This window comes from Pezoporus wallicus, unplaced genomic scaffold (assembly GCF_028554395.1).
Source record: "Pezoporus wallicus isolate ANWC-B61680 ecotype Strahan unplaced genomic scaffold, APGP_CSIRO_Pwel_v1 contig_3952, whole genome shotgun sequence".
NCBI lineage: Eukaryota > Metazoa > Chordata > Aves > Psittaciformes > Psittacidae > Pezoporus > Pezoporus wallicus.
Genome location: NW_026635034.1, coordinates 13,002,968 through 13,008,967, shown reverse-complemented (window position 1 = coordinate 13,008,967; position 6,000 = coordinate 13,002,968). Strand labels below are relative to the sequence as shown.

The window sequence follows — 6,000 nt, the reverse complement described above, 5'->3', positions numbered from 1 at the left end:
CACATACAGAATAAAGCCTTTAGATGCAGCTGAATTTGCTTGGTGGGCTCTAGAACTTCCTTGGAAAGACAGACTAAAGATCCCATAATGACTTCCTAGGGTGTGGGAACTTCCCACATGTGCCTTTAATGAGCTGCAAATGCTTTTGAATGTATAGTCACTATCCTTTCAGTCTTCAAGCTTTAGATAGAGTGGAGACCAAACAGATGGGATGGGTGTGAACCTAACACTGAGAAAGCATTAAATAGGAATGGTGATCTCTTCAAATACAAACCATCTGGAGAAGCAGCTGACTCTTCCTCAACATGGGAGTTCCTGCTTTTTTTGGATAGTGCCTTATCAAGGAGTCTCCTGGTCAAAGCAGTGGAAGGTTGTGAAAGGACAAGAGATTGGTAAGTTTGTTTTATAAGTGGAAGTGTGGCTTGGGGTTCTTCTTAGGGAAAAGTAGCCAGTAAAGGGTCACTTGCAGGTATTTTTTTTGTTCCTAAAGATTTATTATTTCTTATGTTTAAAACTTGGGCAAGGATGAGGTGCTTACCTCTACCGTGAGTAGTGTAAAGAGCTCACTTGTAAAGAAAAAAACCTTGAGATTGAGATTTTTTGAAGGGCTGATGTGACCTACGGGGTGAGCCTAAAGACTCAAGTCAGGAGAGCTTGGCTGTGAGTTTGTACTGCACTAAGGAGAGTGCTTCAGAATACAGAAACAGCAAGCTTTAGTGCTTATCTCTGTCTGCATTGCAGAGACTTGAAATAGCGAACAAATTCAGGTAGCGGTGTGGTGAATGGCTAGTGGATGAGTGAGGTGCACTAAAAAGATGCATGTGCAGTATGCTACAATGGCTGGAAAGGTAAGGCTGGCTTGTTCCAAGATGTATGACTGGTTTGGTTAATTACTCCTCTCTGACTTGTACTTATCTTCTTGTTCTGTAGCATCTCCCTATTAATTCTGGTTTCATAATTAGATTGCCGCCTATTCTTATATGTTCAGATTAAAGCTCTCATGTAGTATAGTATCATTCTTGACCTTTTAAGTGACCTTTTTTAACAATGTGGCAGTGAACGAGTAAACAGTAATGAGTTTACTGTGCTCCTTCCCTCGCGCTCAACTTCATCTGATGCACTGTGGCATAGGCAAGAAGACCAATTATTTTTTAAATCATGCTAATTAGTAAAAAGGCCATGCTGTGATGGCTAGTGAGCTGAGCCAGGTATTGTTCCTCATCTCCCTCCTCACTCCTGCACTGCCCTCTTGCTAGAGATACCAGATATGGATCATGAATACTGGGATAAACGTGCCTGGTAGGATTACACTGAGGTCACCAGTGTGGCAGTCGAAATGAATGTGTCCTGTTGTATTCCAGATGACAAAGATACATGAATAAAATTGAGCAGCGTAACTGTTCTGGAGGACAGTGACACTGTAAATACACACATGCCCCTGAGTAATAATGCAGCTGTTTAGCTAGCTAGGTGAAGGTCTGTAAATCCTGCAGGAGCTACATGTGTCAGACTATTGCAATTCAGGAAAAACTGTTGAAAAGTTATAACTGGGAATTTCACAATGGGTCATTTTGATTCTCGAACGGAAATATTTTCACTTCAAAGTGGTATAATTGAGATACTTCATGAGTTTCTAAGCTCTGTGGAATTATCAATGCTTAAGTTGGTCCTGTGGTTCTCTCTTGTTTAGGTCAGGTTAGCATGGTTGAGATAGAAAAAGCATCTCTTTGAAAATTAAGTGCTAGTTTATCTTCCACTGTATGTAGGGGACTCAACAGGGAGGAATTGAAAGGCTGAAAAGGAGGTAGCTGTGCATTTCAAAAGCACAAATCCTTCAAGTGTATTGGAGACAAAGTCAGTGTGTTTCTGACACATTTGCAAACAATGAATTAAGTGAACCAGATTTCAAAGGGAAGTTCTGTCTGACCTTTCTGCTTATATATCCCAATAGAGAATATTCCCTCTGTGGGTAAACCACACACAGTAGCATCCTCCTCATGTCATTTACAGTAAATCAAAGCAGTACGATGCTAATGTAAAGGCAAAGTTGCTGTCTCCTAGAGACAAACTGACCTGTCATCTGAGGTGAGGTAACCTGAGCTATGAGTGTAACACAAAACTCTAGGTTGTGAGTATGGCCTCTCTGCTGACTGAGGTGGCTGGCCTTCAATACTCTGAAAGAAATGTATAGATCGCTTGTGTCCCTGTTGCTTTTTGTGTAAGATTTTGGTGATGCTGATCTAGCTACTCAGTGGGTCACTGCTTTGTAAAGGGCTATCTTGTGCAGGTGCGATTAAAACAAAAAAAAAAAAAAAAAACAACAACCAAACTGCTGTTAGAGGATTTGTCACTGCAACAGTTGTTTTAAAATGTTACTCCTTGATACAATTTTTCTTCTGCTTCATTGTTTCCATTTTGTTCACAGTTTATATACAGTTTTGAAGGCCTAAGAAAGCCTTATCCTGCTAATATAAAAACAGTTTGTTCCCAGCATCCGTGACTATTCCAATCTATGAAAGCAAGGTGATGGAAAATCCATTTTTATTAAAGATGGAATAAAATAAGTTTTGTTCCTTTTTGTTATTTACAAGTATACGTTCCATAGCAGTTGCAGAAAGATTGGATATGTGTAGTCTGCTGGACTCACTTTCAGGGGACATGTCCTCTCAGGTGATGATGTGTGGCTCTGCTACCTGGGCGAGTCTATCAGCAGTTATGATGTATGCATACGTCTTGTGACTTCTGAGCCGTGGAACTGTTCTGTCATGGAAGTAAATACCAGTAATGAAAGTCTGGAGAATGGATCCCACACCAGTTCCTCCAATCTAGAAAGTTCATCCCAACGTCTTGCTCAAACTCAGTATTGGATGATTCTGTACTTTGTTAATCCTGCCTCAAAGTGCCCCTGTAGCCTTTTGGAGATTCAGTATTTATTATTATCATTGCTTCCTACCCTAAGCAGTTTGCTGAGTTCAGTCAAACAGCTTCTTGAGGCTTCTCAGGAGGTGGTAGCTTATAAGGTTCCTGCAGGACTTTTGACTAGACTGGCCTCTCAAAATGTGAGGCAAGGCCGTGGTGTTAGTCAGTCTCGAGAAAGGACCAGTGAAGAGGCTTATCATTCTGCAGCTGGCTAGGTGTTTCTACTAGCAGGACTCCTTCCTCTTGCTTTATTTCCTGTTTACTTGCTTGTCCTGGACAGGTGAGACCTGCCCTTTCCAGCAGTGAATCCCTCATAGTGTAAGCAAAGCAGAACAGAGGAACGAAGAAGGCTTTGTTTTCTGTTGGTCCCCTGTGTGATTAAGATAAATCTATGACAGTCTCGCCTCAAGTCCATGTTGTTTGTCAAGTGGTCAGAGATACATCGAAGCTCTATACCAGGTAAATCCAGCTTATGGTCCTATTGTAAGTCCAGTTTCTTGTTTGTTTGAAGGCATTTCCCACATTTTTGTGTATTTTAAATAACAGTAAAGGCCCCAAAGTGGAACAGTAAGCCAGAATTGTTTATTGGGTCAGTTTTATCCCTTGTTCTAGATTCCTCCTGAGTTGAAGTTCAGTGACCTAGAAGTTATATTGCTCACAACCTCTCGTGATTCCAGCTCCAAAATGTGATTTAAGTTTTGCAGTGTATGTTATACCTTGATGCAGCAGTCAGGAGATAAAACAGATGCTTCTTAGGACATGTTGAAATGTAAATGAACAGGAGTATGGGGGGATCTAAGTTCTTGCCTCTTTAAATTTTTATTATTTCCTATCCAAGCTTACTGTTTTTGTTTAATCTTGCCATTCCTTTTCTTCTTCATTGTGTGCTCTTGTTCTTAGGGATATGCAAACTTTATTAGTCAGCTCAGCTTTCAAGCTCTGTGCGCTTTTGTGTTTGAGAATTGGGAATCAGGTACTTTTACAGTTAGCCTAAGGGGAGAGCTGGGCAGGAGGAGCCTTTATGAATAATCAGGGTTGACATCTCTAACGTTGTTCCTTCATTATAAATATTGTTAAAGGAGCTGTGACCACCATGGGCTCAAACAGAACAGAGCATGGAGGGGAAGAGAAAGACAGCCTTTGATATCCGCTCTTTACTAGTTATCACTCCACTGATGACACTGGCATTGACAGGTCTCTTAGATTTGGCTGCCTGTTTTTTTGGAAAGTTTTTCTTCTATTAGCATAATTATTCTGTCTGTTGAAGGCTGATCTCATTGTACAAACGGTAAAGGCTGGGATCACTAGTTAGTGCTGGTGCTTGTAAATTTTCTTAAATGTTGTATGCCTAGTAGATGGCATAGAATAGAGCATTCTTACTGCATCACCTGGTTTTGGCTGCCTGCCTTAACTGGATTTACTGAATAGCTCTACCAGTAATTAATCATGCACTTCCTATGAGATATATAATTTAAATGATTGGTTTGCTTCCCTCTTTTGCTCTAAGCTTTATGCCATTTTTAGTTTAATTGTGTAGGAAAACAGTTGCTTAAGCCTGGACTTTTTCAGTGCTTTTCCTCTTTTAGGAAACTAAAATGTTTTTTTTTTTTGCTATCACAATAAAGCTGTCTACTGTTTTAAATATTACTGAGTGGGAAAATTCTGTTTAGTGGGAGGATTTGTTCTCCATAGGATTAACACAGCTTCATGGGACACGTAGCATAGATTTTCTGTTCATAAAATACTTTGAAGTTTTAATGGGTATAAAAGTTAAAAAAAATACAGTCAGATTTTATATTCAGAATGATCTTGCTTTTGGAATATAATACAAAATGTTTGCAAGTATGAGCGTAGTAATTGCTTTATTGGATCCATTCATTTTGGCACATAAATTTTGCTTCCCTAAATCATGGACAGCTGGAATGCTTGCTGTAGTGTTTGAAGTGCCTTGGGCACTGTGCAGAAGAGTTTCTCTGTTCTACTCACAGATCCTCATTTGGCCTGGGTGTCTTCCTGGAAAAATGTCTGAAAAATTCCATAGATGAATGGAGACTTTTCCTCTATGCTCAGCACTCCTGCCATAGCATGAGCAGAGGAGATGGAGAATGCTGAGAAGATACCATGTTTTTCAGCTGAGTTGGGGAGGAGATGAGAGATCTAGGTTCCGAGATGGCCTCAGGCACTCCTTTTAATCAGAATACCATTTCAGATAGCAGTGTATGTATCCTGGGGAGCAGAAGGGGATGGGAAGAAAGTACACCCCCTCTTAGCCAAAGATGTCATCAGTCAGTCAGTATGACAATTACAGAGAAAATGGTGATGAATTGAAGTTTGTATTTTGGACGTGATCTGTAGGCTTGTTAGAGTCTATGGATTTACTTCTAAGTAGGCTCAGGTTACCAAGAGAATCAAGTGTACCATGAGAAAGTTTAAATCCTCTTTAAAAAGATTTCTGTTCTTACTCTGAAAAATGTTTTGGGATCTTCATATTGGAAAAGAATGTGTGTGCCCTTTACTTGTACCCAAGTCACTGCTTTACACCCTGATTCAGTGCTTTCTATGCATGGGGCAAATCCTTCGGCCTGGTCACAGGGTTGATGGGCTGTTACCCGCTGCTTGCTTGGGATAAAGTTTGTTGGCAACTTTCTGCAGAATCTTTTTTCTCCCTTTAACATTTGTATAGCTAAACCTGAACAAAGAATACTGAATTTACGTTATGGAAAATGTGTGTTAGATCCTATACTGACAGGAAAGGAATGGGATATCTAAGTTGGCACATACTGAAAGGTATTTTCCCATTAAGTAAAATGGATTTTGTTTTCTGTGTCATTGAGATGTGAAGTGTGATGAAATCCCATGAACTCTATTCAGTCTGTATGTGCTAGGACTGTATATTGGCTAGTCTGCATAAACTTTCTCTTTTATCCTTGTCTTGCAATGCAATATACAGCCAAACTCATATGACACAATTCTGTGCTGGCTTTATAGGGATGAGAATGTAAAAACAAAGAAAATGTAATAGGGAGAAAAACTGTAAGTCAAGGAAATTTACTAAGTCAGTCTGGAGAACCTGGATAGGCA

At 40.0% G+C, this 6,000-nt stretch overlaps 1 long non-coding RNA gene across 3 annotated transcripts in view; it reads left to right on the top strand.

The window, feature by feature from the left end:
• The first annotated feature begins 278 nt into the window (after positions 1 to 278).
• The window catches only part of LOC130593814 (uncharacterized), a 232,077-nt gene continuing 226,355 nt past the window's right edge, over positions 279 to 6,000 (top strand). For all 3 annotated transcript variants that reach the window (XR_008970881.1, XR_008970877.1, XR_008970885.1), the window contains exon 1: positions 279 to 396. This is a non-coding gene — a long non-coding RNA (uncharacterized LOC130593814). The remainder of the gene's footprint in view (positions 397 to 6,000) is intronic.